Source organism: Mus caroli, unplaced genomic scaffold (genome assembly GCF_978045245.1).
Source record: "Mus caroli unplaced genomic scaffold, Mus_caroli_1 scaffold_17, whole genome shotgun sequence".
Classification (NCBI taxonomy): domain Eukaryota; kingdom Metazoa; phylum Chordata; class Mammalia; order Rodentia; family Muridae; genus Mus; species Mus caroli.
Genome location: NW_028227272.1, coordinates 36,412,228 through 36,431,776, shown reverse-complemented (window position 1 = coordinate 36,431,776; position 19,549 = coordinate 36,412,228). Strand labels below are relative to the sequence as shown.

Here is a 19,549-nt window from a genome sequence, read left to right as displayed (position 1 = left end):
GCCCTGGTTTGTTATTTTTAATTTGGACTAGTAGAGTAGATATTAAAACGGCTGAAATTTGGAGCATATTCAGTCACTCACATGCTGATCAAAACTCTAATGTGTCAAAACTTGGCATCTCTTTCCCGATCTCGACTTCCCCTCTCCCTGCCAATATGGGTCCATTCCTTTCCTTCCCATGGAAGCACTGTGACCTCGGGTAGCCCACTTCTACCTGTGCATGTTTATCCTTCTCTCCTGTGCCTCGAATCACACGTTATTAATGGCGCTCTTCATGAAGATGGTTCTATAGTCAAATATATTTGAGAAACATTGTGTTAAACAGTTACAAATGACTGCCACAAAACCTCTCAGGGTATAATGTGTTCCCATACACCGAGAATCTCCAAGGGTGAGATAAAAAAAAAAAAATTGATCATGAAGCTCCTGTGGTTGTAGCATTATCTAAATTCACCTTGGGAAACATTGGCCTAAATTGCAGTCACTGTTCTCAACATTCCCTCTGTCTTCAGACTCTTGTTTAAATCCATGTGGAGGAGGACTATAGGGAAATTACCTCCAGTCCCAGTATTGGAGAACTAGGTCTGATGTGCTGCGGATTTGGTGCCTTACATAGTTCGTATTTGCAATGTCAGAACCTGTGCCAGGGTGACCAACAAGGCTTACCAAAATACTTGAATTATTCCCAAGGTTTAGAGGCAGAGGGGACCATCATGTACATCCAGAGATCACTGATGTTCTAAATACTAAGGTTACATGGAAACGAGCAGGTACTGCATGAGTCAGAGCCTGGGCTGGTGAAAAAGGCTTGCCCAAGTCTCAGCAGGACTTAACTGCAGAAAGAACTTTATCATTAGCCATGCTACTTTACCTGAGATAACCAAAGTCTAGCCCATTTCCACAGTTAGAATCTTATAAACTACCAGGAATCTACTTTTACTGCTCAGAGAGAATGGGCTTTAAAACTGTTTCTGAGGTTTCAGTGAGTCTTGGGAATGCTGTATATGCCATACACAATATATGAATTATCTAAGTCATTTCCAAATAATTTGTACCTAAAATTATTTGGATACCTCTGGATCTAAATATACTTTGACCCTAAAATTAAAGGCTCAGACAGATTTTTGTTTGGTTTGGTTTCAAGAGCCTATGACTGGAACAAGATGTTTCTGTAAGGAATGTTTACAAAGGCATTCTAGAGTTCTCTCCTGGTTTTTGTTTTGTTTTGTTTTGTTTTTGTTTTTGTTTTCTTTTGTTTTTTTGTTTTCTTTTGTTTTTTTGGTTTGGTTTGGTTTGGTTTGTTTTTTTTTAAGATAAGAAGATGTTGATGAATGAGTGCAACTCTCAGAGGATCCCAGGAGAGGACAAGGGGCTTCTGGGAGAAGGAGGGGCTAGGATTTACTCTTCCATTCTGTGCAGGTTCCCTGGTTCTTCTTTCCTTCATAGTACTCTCTAAAAAGCTGCATTTATTGAGTGAGTTCATGCCCAGCTAGGAAAACCTCTGTTTCAAGCCTGGGAGAGTTCTAAGATGTGGGATTTAAAAAGTAAACAAGAACAGAGAGGGACAAAAGGTAGGGAGGGGAAATAAGACAGCTGAGGAAGAGTATATTCACAGGCTAAGAGATCTTGGCATCTCTGGCCTGCAAGGCTCGACCATGACTTTTTTTTTATTAGATATTTCTTTATTTACATTTCAAATGTTATCCCCTTTCCTGCTTTCCCCTCTGAAACCTCCCTATCCACTCTCCCTTCCCCCTGCTCACCAACCTACCTACACCTGCTTCCCTGTCCTGGCATTCCCCTATACTGGGGCATCTAGCCTTCACAGAACCAAGGGCCTCTCCTCCCATTGATGATCGAGAAGGCCATCCTCTGCTACATATTCGGCTGGAGCCATAGGTCCCACCATGTGTACTCTTTGGTTGGTGGGTTAGTCCCTGGGAGCTCTGAGTTTACTGGTTGATTCATATTGTTTTTCCTCCTATGGGGCTGCAAACACTTTCAGCTCCTTGGGTCCTTTCTCTAGCCTGTCCATTGGGGACCCTATGCTCAGTCTAATGGTTAGCTGAGAGCATCCACCTCTGTATTTGTTACACTGGCAGAGCATCTCACGAGACAGCTATGTCAGCAAGCACTTGTTGGCATCCACAATATTGTCTGAATTTGGTGACTGTACCACCATGCCTTTTAAATAAAAAAACAAAGCACTTGTTCAATATGTCCAGATCAAAAAGAAAGATCTACTTGAGAATGGTATGTGTTCTAGCATTCACCATACCTTTGGTCTGGAAAATAGTAGGGAGGGTTACCTGACTCTACTCACCTCTTGAGAAAGAAGTTACCAAGTTACCTGGCAAATGTATAGATAAAGGAAGAAGTATCGGATTGGTTCCTCTAATTCTAATGGATTATCTCTTCAGTTTTCAGGACCTCTAAAACTCTTTTCTATATCACTAATTTTTCAACAGTTACTGGCTGGAGAGCATTGCATATGTGAGACTTGGTTCTTCATATACAGTAGAAATCAGATCCAGGGTTAGATACTGTGTAGGACAGTGGAGGGGAAGAATTCTTGGAAGCTTTTCAGAAGAAGACAGTAGGGCAGGAAAGGGAAGGAAAACATACTAATTGGTGTCCTTTGCCAGACTTTGCTAATTACTGCCGATAAGCAGAAGGCATTGTCAATCTCAAATATGCTCTAGCTTCTGGGAGCATCAGAAGGCACACCTCTCAGAACCAGGACCCAGCAAGCTGCTTACACTTTGGTCTCAGACAGAATGCGTAAAGTGGTATCTCATTCAGTATCCCTCTCCAGCTGACTCAAATGGAATGCTCTGCTGCAGGACATCCCTTGTCTATGCAGCAATCTAGCCTTCCAGGAAACATAAATATCCAGAGAAGTTTTTCAGCACTGGAAAATGGGGGATAGAAGGGTTCTAGACTGAGAAATTCTGACTTCTCTCCTTTCATTGAATTGATGTTTAGCATTATTTCTCTCCAAGAGCATATGTAGGGAGACCTCCCAAGCAGCTGGGAGACATACCTGCTGTGCCTATGCAACTCTGGTCAACAAGCAGTGGGTAGAAAGGAAAGGTATCAATGGAGATGGCTTCCCATTGTTATGGACCCGGTTTGTACTTTTCTACCCTGCTTGGTTTTAAGTCTTCCCAGTAAAAGATCAGTGTTTAGCTCTTGATTTGGCCTGTTTTCTGGGTGACAATGGAATAGCAGAAGAGATATTAGACTTGGGCCATTAAGGACAAGCCACAAAGTGTAATTTATTGTTCATATAGACTACGTGTCTGTATTTGAAAGCCCAGGCCTCCAATAGTAAGGGGCTGTCTCACTCTACTCTCTGTGGTGTTGGAAAATAAAGACTGTCTAGGCAACTCAATCTGCAGTTCAGAACTCATTTTCTGGACTCAGCAGATCATTTTACTGATCAGCAAAATGAAAACAAAAGAACTCATCAATTCCATCCAGAGGTCCAGATCCCAACCAGAACCAGCTATAGAAATGGGTCTCTTCCCTAAGATGGTGCCATGTATAGGTGCCATGCTGGGCTCAGTCCTATACTAAATGATGATCACAGGGAAGTAACTCAGATTTGACTCCTGTACTCAGGAGACGACACTGAGGCAAGAGTCATACACATAGGTGTAGTGGTCCAGGAGAAGAGAGATCCTGAAGAGAAAGGAGAGAATGGTTTTCTGGGGGGCATGGGTGCAGTGAAATTATAACATCTAGTAATCATTTCAATACTGAAATGATCTCAGCAGATGAATGAAGGAAAAAAATATACCAAGAAGACAGGACATTGGCCAGGGTCAGCCTGCATTATTCTATGTCAAAGAGCATAATGTTTTGTGGACCATGGTGAAAAGCATGGAGCCTGTGGCACATATTACAGAAAAAAACAGGTTCCTGAGTTAGACCTGAAGGACTCTTGAGCTAACCATGCCCCCTGCCTCCTGACATTTAGCATGATCATGCTCTGTGCTATACACTAGGGGAACAGAAGATGTGAAGACACCTTCCCAATGTTGTGGAGCAAAAGATCAAGTACAAAAGTTCTGAATGTGCCCAGTGCTGCCAAGGAGAAAACCTGAACCTATACAGGCTCAGATTATTCTGAATATCCAGGGGAAGTCTAAGAACCTTGTTGTGCTGGTCCTAGCCCCACACCCCTACTCTGACTCCATTCTTCATGACTGCATAGCTGTGCCATTATATAGTCCAAGAATACCTGGGGTGAGCATCTACATGCACTGGACGAAAATTCAGATTATATTATAAAAAATACATGAGAGGCTCTCTTGCGACTCATCACTGGCTCTAAGGACTTAAGTCTACCGTGCTAGGAGTTGCCGTCATTTCTATCTGTTCCCTTCCATGGAGCAGCCTTCGGGGTTAAATGGACCAGGACTGGTCTCCATCTTCTGCCCCATTGGTCTCACACAACTGAATGGAGAGAACCAGCAGGCCAGATTGCTGTTGGAATGCAGGGTGAGAGATCTGGCTGGTGACCCGTCACTTACCAAGAAGTAAACCAGAGTAGACAATTGGGTCCAAATGGCCCTGTCTTTACAGAGTCACAATCTGGTGAAGGAGGGATGTTATTAGGATTGCGATCAGCAATAGATTGTATTAGCTGAATGTCAGGCTTATGCCTGAAATCTTAGCACTTACACTTACAGATTGAAGCCAAAAGACTTGTAAATTCAAAAAGAAATGGCTTGTGTTATCATAGCTAATAAAAGAAAAATAGACTTAATTTTCCATTTATTGTCATGTCTACAACATATGCAAAAAGGACATATATGATATTTAAGAATAACATTTGTCCTTCTGGGCACCCAAGGAAAAGTATTTGATAGCCCCAGTGAAACCTTTTGTCCTTCCTAGACATACTCAGTTTCCTGATTTTTGTGAACTTTTCTCTCACTATTACTTTTATCACATGTGTATCTATTCCTAAGCAATGTAATGATTGGTTTTATATGTGTTTTTGCTTTGTTTATGGGGCTCATTGGGCATCCTATTCTGAAGATCTATAGTTTTAATAAAAATTTAGAATTTAAAAAAGGAATATTTTCTGAACCTATCATCCAGGGTTGGTGTAAGGGTCAAGTGAAATAATAGGCATAAAAGGTTCCTGAAAAGCTATAAAGTTTCAGGCAGAGATGGAAATTTAGCTTATTGGTAGATTGCTAACAAAGTAAAAAGGGGAAGGGGAAGAGGATAAAGAAAGGAAGGAGAGCATTATACATTCCACATTGCCACTGCAAATATAGACAGCCATACTCTATACGTTGTGCTTGTGGGCTCTGCATCTGTATTAGTTAGGGTTACTATTGCTGTGATGAAACACACCATGACCAAAGCAACTTGGGGAAGAAAGGGTTTTATTTTGTTTATACTTCTATATCACTGCTCATCATCAAGAGAAGTCCAGACAGGAACTCAAACAGTATGGACTCCTGAAAGCAGGAGCTGATGCCGAGACTATGAAAGGGTGCTGCTTATTGCCTTGCTCCCTCTGGCTTGATCAGCCTGCTTTCTTATAGAACCCAAGACCACTAGCCCATGCACAACAGGCTGAGCCCTCCTCTATCTATCACCAACCAAGAAAATGACTTACAGACTTGCCTACAGCCCCATCTTATGGAAACATTTATTTTCAATGACTGTTCCCTCCTGTCAGATGACTTTAACTTGTATGAAGTCGACGTAAACCTATCCATCTTCTCTGTTCCAGCTTCTCCACTCTGCCATTGTAGCACAAGAGCAACTGGGAACAACATGGGACGAACTAGGGTGGCTGGCTATGATCTTGTAACAACTTGGATCTCCTAAAGGCTCATATGTCAAATCTTTGTCCCTAGCATAGCATTGTTAGGAGGTGGCAGAGACTTTCAAAGAAAGGATCTAGTAGAAGATCCTCTGGTAACACTGGTCTCATGTCCCTGAAGGAGTTAACGGAAACTCATTCCCTTCTTTCTCTGTCTTCAAGTGCCAACATTGGTTAGTTGGTGGACAAAGGCCCTAATTCTCTAACCCTGGTATGTCTTCATGAATTTTAGAAAATAAGTACATGAATGGTTATGCATTGGTCTCAGACCGTTGGATAAAGACTCCTTCTGGAGACTCCTCGTGGCATTGTTTAATTCACTGGAAGGTTTAACAGCTTTCACCATGAAAAGGTTGGTCATATTAATTGAAATTCTTCACTCTGCATTATGAGCCCTTGTTCTCTTGCCCAGAACAGGGATGTCTTATATTAAATAGCAGGTACTTTGCACAATTTAAGTGATCTAAAAGAATAAGTTGAGGGCGGCTCACATTTGAAGAAAGAATGATGCCAGCTATTCCCCCTAGAGCATTAGCAACATAGGCTGCCCCCTCTCCCACCATAAGCTCCTATGCAAAACTTCTCTGCAGTTGTAGCAAGAAAAGTAAAACTATGGGTCCTAGGATAGACTCTCCATATCCAGCTGAGAAAGTGGTCTCTATTTTCCTGAGGAAATGACTGCTACCTCTGAGGACTACCTCCATCCCTTTTTTGCTGTTTTCAGAATTGTCTCTGAGTTTCATTCCCTGTCAGCCAGCGGGGACTGTACTGACAGCTAAAAGCTATTCTTCATTTCTATCGAGCACAAGCCTTCCTCTAGCCAACACTCTGGAGACACAAGTACAGAGGGAAAACTTTTCACACCCAAGCCCCAGGAGACCAGTAGACTTGAACTTGAAAGTCAAAAAATAAATAGAAAAATAAGATGGGAAGAAGTTAACAATAGACACTCAACTCTGTGATCTTTACTTCATCTCTTCATTATTAGGCTTTGAATGTCATACTTCAAAGCTGAAGACAACCAATGAGAGTACAGAAAATACTGGTGTGGAGGATTTCTTGTACTTGAGGTCAAACACCCAAAATGTTCCATATGATGCAGACTAACTCAGGATATCTGAAGCTGGGCTATGGCAAAGACATCATGGTCTTAGCAGGGACTTCCCACACTAAACCAGTGGGTTCAATATTAAGTGAATTACCAGGAACTGCTCATTGAGTCAATGCAGGCAATGAGAATATTTGAGGGTCATAAAACATGTATCTTCCTCCTTGGTACATATTTTCGAAGTGGGCTTGACCCTGTATTGATTTTGTGCCATCTTGTCCACAAAGCTGGAAAGGCTTTCGAGGTACATCAAACTCAGTGCAGGCATCATGAATACAGCCTCATAAGAACCAGGGCATTTTAAGATTCAAGCCTGGCAGTTTGAAGCAGTTCCTCCAGGTCACCACCCCTACCCCCACGGGGTGCACTGTTTTCTAAGAGTTTGTGGGGAAAGGAAAAATTACTTTTCCTTGTGCTTACCTGAGCACAGAGACAGGTTTTCCTACCTGGAGTTCTATGTAGAATACTGCTGTCACTAAGACTAAAATCATACCATCCTGCCTTTCGCAACACAAGCCTCCCAGATGGCTGGAGCAGGCTATGACATGTTCAAGCTTTCTGAGGTCTCTCCCACCTCCCTTCTCTCTGTAATCCTCCCATCTGTGACTCTCTAACTGGACGCTGCTTCTCTCCCTACCACCAGCCTCTCTTCTTCTGCAAATCCATGTCACATGCTACATCCTTCCTCACTCTCCTATACCTTGACTCCAGCTACTCAGCTTCCAGTGTTAACTACATTTACTGATCCTTGGGCACTCTGTGTTCCAGCAAATGGTGGCTCCTCACTGTACCTCAAACTCCCTGAACCCTCTCTCACTTCTTTCTCTCCTCAGGCTATTTTCTCAGCCTGGAACGTCTTACCTCATTTCTATTTCTTAAACCATTTGAAAGCCCAATGTCTATAGTGTTTGATCTAAAAGAGCAATTAAAACTGATATTCTACAGTTCCTTAAACTTTAGACTCTAATTATATTTCTCTTATGCTGACCACATTGTCTCTTGCATTATAACAACATGTCATTTCTACCTTGTTAGAGATAGAATGCTTTCATCTCTCTGTGTGCTCTTCCTTCCCTCCAAACACAATCCATAATAGATGCTCAGCTAATTCTTGCTGCTGAATTAATGGCTGAAGTGCACAGTCTGGGGCCTTAAAAAGTTAATTTGCCTTTTTTTAACGTATCTAAAATAAATCCACAAAATAGTATAAGTACGAAAATGTTTAAAAATCTGTATCTTGCTCTGTCCCTTATAAAACGTCAGAGCGAGATTTCACAGCAGTTTTATTGCGCTGATTACCTAGTTGTTTACAGAATCTGATCCTGTAAGCCTAAGAGAAGTAACTTAAATCTTAGTTTCCCATAAAAGCAATCTTATAAAATTGGTTTCCGCTCTTAACCAAGGCTTGGTGCCCGGCTTCTTTATATGGATGGTCACAGCCATGGTATTTCATCAATTATAAATGTTACACCTGTACACTATGCTACATAAAACTCTCTACAGTGCACATAAATCAATTAAACAAGGCAACACAGCAGCCCATAAAATAAAACTTTATTTAATCCAGTCCATCATAAAGGTCTATAGAATGAAGCTTTCCTCATCTTTAAAGGCCTTATTAAAATAAATCAGCAGGGCACGCTTTGTGTTTAATAGGGTCAGAATTTTAGAAAGATTTGATTGAGAAAAATATTTTAAGTGATGTTAAGGAAATTTTACAAGAAATTAATGAGTATGTGTATTTATTTTTTTGAGAAAATAAACTCTGTAGTACAAACTCAGTTGATCCTATTTCTCCCTGACAACTTCGCTATAGTATAGTTCTTAGCCAGTAAGCCTAGATTTTTCTCCCAGTGTGAAGGCAGAAGGCATGCTGTCATCTGAGCGGCCTCCACACCAATGCTAGCCATGTCCCTCTGGTGCTTGATTATAACTTAGCTATAAAGACACTACTAATTTGATAACAATCTTGGCCTCGGTGCTTTCCAATTTAAAAGCCTACCAGTCTTTGGTGCCCACTGTCCTAACACTGATATTTCTTCATGTTGCTGTTGTACTTCATACCTGAAGTAGGTGAGTGGAGTCCCACCTTTGGTCCTACCTGTGGCTTCAAAGAACCCATAGCAGGTCTTGGTCAATAGTTACCATAGCTAGACCGGAGTATCTAACCCTGGAGCACATTGACAACTGAATTGTTCTGGAGCCTCTGGTCACCACAAAATACCCCAGCCTTATCACTTCCTTCTGCTTCTGTATCTTATGTGTCTTATCTTATTACTCTCTATCACTCCCTCAATACCTCTTCCCTCTCTTACAGATACATTCTAGTTCAATAGCCTATACTAACTCTTAGAGGCATGATTTAATTCTGTGCTACCTCCTTCCTAGCTCCTTTAAATGAAATCTTGTCCCAAATAAAAATAAAAACAATGGGCAAGACAGTTTAAGGGTCTTACTAACTAAAGGTAAACTACATATAGTTGATGATAAGCACATAACCAAATAGATAATTGATCTTAAATTATCTTTAATCAAATATGATTACGAAACTGTTGAACAATGCCTTTTGTGATTGAGGAGAAAGTTAGGCATAAAAACTCCATGTAATACATTCTCTGTGAAAGGAAAATGAATTTATTAAACTCTTTATAGAAAAAGACAATCACTATGGGTTGATACAACAGACTCTCATGGAGGAAAATAGAATTTAAGACAGCTGAGATTCCATTGAGGTGAATTATTTAAGACAGCTGAGATTCCATTGAGGTGAATTATTTTGCTCCAATAGACCTCACAAGGTAATTTTCTTCTTCTTCTTCTTCTTCTTCTTCTTCTTCTTCTTCTTCTTCTTCTTCTTCTTCTTCTTCTTCTTCTTCTTCTTCTTCTTCTCCTTCTCCTTCTCCTTCTCCTTCTCCTTCTCCTTCTCCTTCTCCTTCTCCTTCTCCTTCTCCTTCTCCTTCTCCTTCTCCTTCTCCTTCTCCTTCTCCTTCTCCTCCTCCTCCTCCTCCTCCTCCTCCTCCTCCTCCTCCTCCTCCTTCTCCTCCTCCTCCTTCTTCTTCTTCATCTTCCTCACTTCCTCTTCCTCTCATCCTCCTCCTTCTCATCTTCATCCTCCTCCTTCTCCTCCTCCTCCTCTTTCTTCTTCTCTTGATAATGCATAGCAAAGAAACTGAGTGTGATTTTGTAACAGTGGGACCATTTAAGCTGAGGCATTAGAAGCCTGGCCATGTCTTTCACCTTATTCTGGCTGTGGGTCTATTTATGGTCTCATTAGAACTAATATTCTTAGAGATTTAAACTCAGCATAAATGTTTCAGTGGTATTATTTCTCCTGCCCTTCATTAATGAAAGGGTCTCAACCCATTTCTGTCTGTTCCCCACAATTCCATAATTCTAGCTTCTCAGTATTCACATATATCTGATACACTTTCCATGGATATAGTATGAATTATGAGTCTTCATATATATTGTTTTCATACATAGGTTCAGGTCTTGTCTTTTTTGGATATTGCCTTTTTGGTGCCATCTTCAAAATTCTTGTCTTCAACAATTTAGGCATGGAAAATGCATAAGTCAACTTAGTTTCAGAAATTAGCTCCTTCACACATAAAATATCTTAATTGAATAACAATATTAAAAGTTATCTTAACTGAAGAAGGGAAATTCACATTGAGGTCTGGCATTAAACTTTAATTCATTCACATGTGTGCATTTAGCAGACTGTACACAAGCCTCTAGGATTCTGAAAGCAAGAACTGAAGCATTCCGAGTGATAGAAGCAACCCAAGTGATACCACCTACAGTAGGTGGAAAGATTTCTGCTCAGATCTTGGTGCATGGCTAGCCAGCCTCATGATTACTGGTTCCAAATGGCTGCCTTTCTGCTTCCATTTTCTTCATTGACACTCTTTGCCTAGAGGTTGTGTTTATTTGTTCTGTTTATTTGTTCTCAAGAGAACAAGCTATTACAACAGCCACTACCTGACTCCTAAATCACTCTCTGGCTTTCTGACTGGCTCAATGATTTCTTTTCCTCTGCAGGTACTGCACCATACTGCAGGTATGTGTCATCATTATATACATGCACCATAACATCCTTAATAGAGATGCCACCTGTGGTGATTTGAAAAGGAAGAGCCCAAACAAATTCATAGGTACTGGCATTATTGGAGGTGTGGCCTTGATGGTGTAGGTGTGGCCTTGTTGGAGGAAGTACATCAAAGGAGGTTGGCTTTTGAGTCTCTGATGCTCAAGCCAGGATCAGTGTCACTCTCTCTTCCTTCTGTCTGCCAATCCCGATGTAGCTACCTCTCCATCATCATGCCTGCCTGTGTGCTACCATTCCCTCTGCCAGCAGGACAATGGATGAAACCTCTGAATTGTACACCAGCCCCAATTAAATGCTTTATTTTATAAGAGTTGCCCTGGCGTCTCTTCATAGCGATAGAAACCTAACACACCACCATTGTCTTGATCCTTAAAAAATAATGAACTGAATCAATCATAAGTTTCACCACAGAAACAGAAAATTGATTTAAATTATCACTAAACTTCTAGATACAAAAGGCCACACTTTGAAAACAGTGACTCAGACTACCTACGCATCACTGTGATGTCTATTTTCTATATATTACCTCACGTAACAACAACTCTATGTCTATGTCTGCTATGTGGGTGAGTCTGTCTCTTATATGCACCATATTCATTTAAGCCTAGAAAATTCTCCCCTGTGTTCATCACTTTATGGAAATGTGTATCCCCACGTGTGTGTGGACATCCTCCCCACCAACAAATCCTAACTTATTACTTTATAGAAATATTCATCCTCAAAAGCATATATGGACATCAACAAATTATAATTTTCTTAATTTTATTCAATATGTTCTTTTTTGTTCTGTAAAAATAGTTGTCTAGCATCTTTATGAAGAAAAGAAGGAAGAAGAGGAAGAGGAGGAGGAAGAAGAGGAGGATGAAGAAGAGGAGGAGGGGGAGGAGGAAGAGGAAGAAGAAGAGGAGGAGGAAAAAGAAGCCTAGAATTATGCCTAAGTCTTAATCCTTGAATGTGAATCTCCTAGCTAAGAGCAGATGGGTTGTGAATAAGGGAGAGTCTGGAGGAAAATCTAGTCATGTGGCCCCTTTAAAGCCAAGTGGAGTTACAGAAGAAGGCAGGGCAGTTTTAAAACATGACACAAACAGAACTCAACTTGGGGCTGCTGGCTTGGAAGATGAACTGAGTAATGCAGGCAGCCCCTAGAATCTGAGGAAAGCCTTCTGGCAGAGCCAGCAAGGAAATGAAATCTCAGTCTTAACAACCACAAGGAAGTAAATTCTGCCAAGAACTCAGAGGAGCAAGGAAGCGGATTCTCCCTGAAAGTATCCAAAAGGAACTCATTCTGTGACATCTTGATCGTATCCAAAGAGGCCTCATGCCAGAGTGATGATTTACAGAACTGGCACAACATATTCTTTTCTTGAAGCTACTAATAAGTTCATGATAATTTCGATGAAAACTGAAACATCCCCATCTTTCTCAGATTTTTGCCTTGGCTGGGAATGATGTCTCGTGGATCTGTTCCTTCCTCAGGAGACTCTTCTTTAGCATGTTTTCTTCCATTCTCCTCATGTATAGGTAATGCCTAAACATATGTTTTCCTCCTAGTTCTTCCCCTGGCACTCTAAGAAGCTTTTATTATACAATGCTGTCCTCTTACCATGGCAACATTATCATTATTATCACGTGGCTGTGACTACTCTCAAGATGCTCTCAAGACCGTGCCTGTTGGAGGTCCTTTACGACAGGAAGGGTAGGCGGGTCTTTAGACTCACTTGAGAATTCAGCTACTTCCTTGGGTACCTTTTTGTCAGTTGTGTGTAATTCTGCCCCAATTACATGAAGATGCTGGAGTATGCAGGAAGTAGAAGGTTAACTGAAGGGGACTCCATCTCTGCAGCTCTGAAGAAGCTGTCATCCATGCTGAAGTGAGATTTTTCCAGTGATGTGGCTGCTTTGAGCTACCCATGTTTCTAAGAGTGATTCTTCTCCATGTTCTTGTAAGTAAGTCTAATAAACTTTTGACTCATCAAAGTAAATTTTAGTGAAGTCATAACTTTGCTGTGCTATTTAGGGGTAGCAGTGCCTCACTCACATCCTCCCCCCCCCCCGCCCCCCACCCAGAGGTTCACCAACAGCCTCCCTAAGCTCTAAAACTACTTCTACCTATATAAAACTTAGGGATAATCTCTTGCCTCTGATTTCTCTCCCAGCTGCCCAATTGTCATCAACACCTAATAATACAGCCTTGTAACAACTTAGTATATATCAAACTGAATTCACATGTCTCTACAAGACTGGGTTCTATACAGGGACAGAGCAGAGATAGAAGGTGTGTGTGTGTGTGTGTGTGTGTGTGTGTGTGTGTGTGTGTGTGTGTGTGTAAATGTACTAGAGTGGCTTAGTCTACATGGTTTGGATATCCCAAAGATACTATATGAACACAACACTTTGGAGGTTGAGAACTGGTAGCTATTCAGTTTGTGAAGCTCAAGGATTTAGCAGTTTCAGTCTGTTGCTAAAGGCTGAAAGTCATGGGTATTCACATCAGAACCCAAAGAAGCTAGACTATGGTAGCAAAGAACACCATCAGCAGTAGATAGACATACTTCAGGAAACAAAGGCAGACAAGCAAGCTGCTTTGTCCTCAGACTTCTTTCTGTGTGTTTGTGCAGTTTTTGTTTTTGAGATAGAGTCTCACTATGTTTCCCTGGCTTTCCTGACACTTACTATGTACAACAGGCTGGCTTTGAACTCACAAAGATCCACCTGCCAAGTGCTAAGATTAAAGTCATGTGCCACTATGTCTCTTGCTCTCAGACCTCTTTATGTCTGGACTGCCCACTGAACCTTTCTACTCCTTATAGAAGAGGGTCTTCTCCTTTAACTCATTCGTCCTGGAACTCTCTCCACAAATCCACACAGAAGTACATTTCTTGGTAATTTACAAATACACTTAAGTTGGAAATCAAAATTAACTACCATGTTATCTATTCCATGATGGTCATTTCTTTCCTGGGTGTTCAATTCTTTACCTAGACTCCCAGGCTCTCAGCTATGCATACCAGAAAACAACAATCATCTGCATTATTCCCTGAGAGTAGCCACCTCCCTCTAGGATTATCCAGCTCTGAAAGTTTCTTTTGGTATTTCATCTTTTCTATCCTTACTAGCCTTCAGTATTAGTCAGGTTTATGAAACAAAGCTAACTATTTCGATTTAATTATTTAATTTTATTTAAACTTATTTAATTTTATTTAAATTTCATTATTTAATAAGTTTAATTAATTATTTAATTAAGTTATTAATTTGAATTTAAAACATTGAAGCTAGTTATTGAAAACAGAAAGACTTGCACAGAGAGAATTTGCCATCAAGGTGAGAGAAAAGCTAATAAGCTAAACAAGAGAAGGTGAGGCAACACTCATCAAGTTGCTACAATTTCTACCATAGAGAAAGAAGATGGGCTTACCAACCAATGCTGAAGTCACAGAGAAACTATCTCTGCCGCTAGAAGGTTCACCTGAGGTAAAGAAAATGAAGGATCAACACAGGCTCCTTCCACCTCCCTGCCACCCTTCCACCAGTGCTTCTAGATGGCCACATCAGCAGGAGGCCAGCTGACAGCTGATACAGAGGCTGGGAAACACAGACAGCAGTAATCAGCTCCTTTCTAATCAAGGACGAGAGAAGCATGGGTCCAAAAGCACATAAGAACTGGACTGACACACAAATCCATCCCTCTTTTCTTTTGGCTGCAACTCTCTGCAGTGGTTTCCTCTAATTAGTCTTCCTGCCTGGAATGTCTCTTCACGCCATCTTACATCATTACCGCCAAATCAGTCTTCATTAACTACCAATAGAGTTATGATGCTCTGTCCTCCAATTTTTTTTTACCTACCTATAAAAGCCTGATCCTAAAGCACAGTATAGTAAACTGTCACCATGATGGTCTCCAGGAGACATCCTTCTTAGCATCCAAGTGCTGTGCTCTCTCTTCTTGCAGTGGCCTCTAGGTTTGACAAAAAGGTCGTTAGAAAACAGGATGCAAACAGAAGTTGGATACACATTTGGACTTCCCTGATAGGCTTGGTTACGACTAAAATTCAAGTATTGTGGAAACAGAAGAGGTGATGTTAAGAAACATGAGGAGATTTTACAGAAACCTCTTATCCCTCCCTGATAAACATCAGGTGCGTGAGTTAAGTTAATTCAAACATATTTTTCTACTCTTAATATAGCCACATCCCCATGAGAAATCCTAGCTAAGTCCTGCAGAGAAACCGCACAGCTGAGCTCAGCAATCTCAGAACCATGAGCATGTAAATCGCTTGCCTTTTGAAGCCTCTAACTTGTGAGTTGATTTGTTAAACAATAATATAAAATCAAAATACTCCAGCTCCCCACATAACTATGTAAGGTCTTCTTATTTTCTTTTTATTGAAAATAGATTGTTTTTCATACAACATATTCTAATTAAGTTTTCCCTTCCCTAACTCTCCCCACATTTTCCCCACCTCCCCACCCACCCAAATCTACTTTCTTGTTCTCTCTCATTAGAAAAAAAAATGGCATCATAAGTACTAATATTAAAAACACAATAATATAAAATAAAAGCAAATCTAAATAGAACACAACAGAAAAAAAAAAACAATAAAAAGCACAAGAAACACATCTGCATAGATAGATACACACTCACACAGAGAAATCCCAGACACAAATCAGAAACCATAATATATAAGCCAAAATTCTGCAGGAAAACAAGTGCCCAAATAAAGCATTATGAGACAGAAACGCCTTCAAAACTGGAGTTTGTTTCATTTGATCAGCTATTGATGGGCATGGGTCCTTCCCTTAGGTGTACTTTATATACCCAGTGAAAACATCTTTGAAGAAAACTAATTTTTTTTCTTAGTGAGTAACTATCAGTTGGTGACAGCTTCTAGGTTAGGGATGGAAGTTTGTATTCACTTCCCCTCAAAACACTGAGGTCCCATCTGACTTAGACATATACAGATGTTCTATTTGCTGTCGCAGATTCTGTGAGTTTAGATGTATGTCAGTCCTACTCTGTCTATACAGCCATGTTTTCTTGGTGCCTTCCATCCCCACTGACTTGTAGACTCCTCCCACTTCCTCTTCTGCATAGTTCTTTGAGCCCTAAAGTTGGGGATTTGATAGAGAATTCCCATTTAGGACTGAGTGTTCCAAAGTCTCTCACTCTCTGTATTTTGTCCAATTGTGAGTCTGTTTTTGTTCCCATCTACTTCGGGAGGAGGCATCTCTGATAACGACTGAGCAATACACTGATCTGTGTATATCAAAATGTTCAGAGTCATCTTATTGTTGTTTCTTTAGCAGGTTTGATTTTTCCACAGGGTCCATGACCTATCTAGTCTAAGGTTATTGGCTATCTGAACAGACCAGGGATAGCTTCCATCTCATGGAGTAGGCCTTAAATCTACCCACATAGTGGTTGACTACTCCCATATCTTTTTTACCACTATTGCAACCACATAACTTGTAGGCAAGTCACCATTGTAAACCAAAGGGTTGGTAGGTGAGTTAGTGTACACATTTCTCCACTGGCAGTTTACAAAGCTACTTCCAGTAGTAAGGTATGATTATTAAAATAAATTATTTTTCCACCATATCTTCCTTAGTCCTGCCTCTCTAAACAAGCCTTGAAAATATGCCTGACACTGAAAACAAGTTAAAGTTGTGGCCTGCCTACCTGGCATTTCTTTCTTATTTCTGCAATATTGTCCTTAATAAGCTTTGCCATGGTCAATCAAATCATAGGCTCTCACACATGGGCCCTCATCCACATCACTCCTACAAAGGGTGCCTTCTGCATTAGTGCACACGACTCCAGGCAGTATTAGGTACCCACAGATGAAGATGTCTCTTCAAGAATATGCATATTTTATGTTTCTATGTGCCTACATTGTATAACTGAATTAGAGCCTTACATAGATAGTTGTGATCCTTGATGGATCTTTCTCAAGGGACTGAATTCAGTATGTATATGTGTACGCAAATTCCTTAAATGATTGATTGAGCCAATTAATTGTCAGTTTATCTTGAGGGATTAAAAAGAAAAAAATAAGCAATATATGTTTACCAGGCATGATGGTTTGAATAGGAAATGTCCCCCATTTTGGCTCAGGCATCTAAAGACATGGTCTTTAGATGCATAATGTTTATAAGGTAGAGTTTGGTAGAGGAAGTATGTCACTAAGGTTGGGCTTTGAGAGTCTGTAGCTTCCCTCCACTTTCTATTCATTATCTGTTTCCTGTTTGCAGAAAATATGTGATCTCTTGGCTTCCTGCTCCAAGACTGGTAACCTAGTGACCAAATCACATTCCATTCCTCCACTTTTTAAAGATTCCATTATCTCAGTACTAATGTACTAAGTGCTGAGCTACCAGTCTGCAACCCCGTCAGGGACACATATAATTTCCAAACCTTAGCACTTCTCAAATGCTTCCTCGTCATAACCCCCTAGTCCAAATTACCTCAGGAATTCTGTAATGATTTAAACTTAGATTAATTATTAATTAATTTAAAGATGATTCTTCAGCAAGTTTAATTAAGAATAAAAGTAAAAGTTAAGGACTGATGGTTTGTGAAAAGAAGATGTTCTTATCATACACAAAGGGGGCCAAGGAGGATGAGAAAAGTCACAAATACACTGAATATACAGCTGTCAAGTTTTCAGAAGGCCACAGCTTTCCTCACACAGAACCAACAGCCAAAGAGAGATATAAACAAGAGCTTTTGCAACCTTGGGGTTTTCTGCATAGTTACCTGTACTTAGGCTTAATGTTGTCTATAAAAGTAATTAAATAAGAGATCAAACAACTCACTATTATGGAGCCCCCAATGAGTTCAGAAACATTGAGAGCCTCAGAGTTCATGTGGACCAAGAAGTTTCCATTTCAGATGTCAGAACTCATTGGGACTAATGTGACCAGTGTGAAATCATTTATATCCTGTCTTAAATGGTGTCCCTTCAAAACTTATGTCCATCCAGAACCTCAGAATGAGAGTTTATTTGGTAGTGGGGGCTTGAAGATGTTGTTAAAATTTAAAAGAAGTCACAGTGAGTGATAAGTATGGGCCTTAAATGCAGTAACTTACAAGATCACCTTGTAAGCACAAAGACACCCAAAGGGAAAACACCCTGTGACAACAGAAGCAAGGCCTTCAATGAGAATGTGAAGCCTAGATGTATCAAACACTGGGAAGAAGAAACAACAAACTTTTGAAGGACTTATCAAATGGAGCATGGCCTTAATGGAATCTTATTTTTTAATAGCCAACCCCTGGGCTGTGTGAGGAGAAACGTGTGTTGTTTTTAGCTATGCTGTTTGCAGTATTTTGTTACAGTAGGTTTATAAACCAAAGAAGCATTGTGTTCAGTGGCTTAGACAATTATTTTATTTGGAAAGGCTGCTGAACACAGGATAAGAGACTTAGTTCCTGGGGCTAATTCCAATGGCACATCGCTGAAGCAAAAGACCCAAAGGAGCTGCTTTTCTGACTCTCACAGTTGGCCACCAAGAAGAGGTCACCACATCTGTCAGCTCCACAATCTTATTACAGTGCTTCTCTGCCTGCTTAATTCAGTTCTTAAATCCAGACCACCACGCCTGTCAGTTCTAGAATCTTGCTATTATGATGCTTCTCTACCTGCTGAATTCCACTCTTAAATACAAGCCAGCCTGTCTTCCAGTTCTAGAATCTTGCTTTTTATGATGCTTCTCTACCTGCTGCATTCCACTCTTAAATACAAGCCAGCCTGTCTTCCAGTTCTAGAATCTTGCTTTTTATGATGCTTCTCTGTCTGCTTAATTCAGCTCTTAAGTCCAGCAGGAGGGGGCAAGCAGCACAGTGATAGAACATTAGCTCATTATAGGATAAGACATCAGCACTCCCCCCCCAAAAAAAGAAACACCACTTAATTCTTTCATAAGTTTATCTGATTAATGGAACAGGATCCTAAATTCTGGCAGTAAAGGAGATTAGAAACATAAGCCTGTGCATCTAGGAAGTCATGTCAGAGTCCATCTCAATCACAGTAAACACCACATGTCTACTTCTAATACTCTACTCAGACACAAACACAGTGAGTCATTAGGCAGTAAAGATAACATGTAGTAGGAACCTTCGATTCATCCCATTTTATTTTATCTATATTGTGAATAACTATGCCTCCATCTGTCTCTCCATCTCTCTGTCTGTCTCTGTCTCTGTTATTCTCCGTGTGTGTGTCTCTGTCTCTGTTATTCTCTCTCTCTCTCTCTCTCTCTCTGACACACATTGTGTTGTCCTTTAAACCTAAAAAAATCTGAAGTTTTAATAAGCTTGCCAATCCTGTTCATTTCTCGGGGTAATTATATTTAACAACCATTGAGTATTTATTGGATACCTAACCTGTCGTGAATTTGCCAGGAATAAGCAGTAAACAAAAAAGGTTTAAATCCTACTCATGGAAAGTCTAATGTAATTGTTTGAAACTTTGGAATACAAACA

The 19,549-nt window shown here is 40.4% G+C and overlaps 1 long non-coding RNA gene across 2 annotated transcripts in view; it reads right to left on the bottom strand.

Annotated features, from left to right (window-relative positions):
• Nucleotides 1–15,176, bottom strand: part of LOC147000642 (uncharacterized) — a 133,694-nt gene extending 118,518 nt beyond the window's left edge. For both annotated transcript variants that reach the window (XR_015045793.1, XR_015045792.1), the window contains exons 1-2: nucleotides 14,912–15,176; nucleotides 14,483–14,533 (exon numbers count right to left, since the gene is read on the bottom strand). This is a non-coding gene — a long non-coding RNA (uncharacterized LOC147000642). The remainder of the gene's footprint in view (nucleotides 1–14,482; nucleotides 14,534–14,911) is intronic.
• Between the last annotated feature and the right edge of the window lie 4,373 nt (nucleotides 15,177–19,549).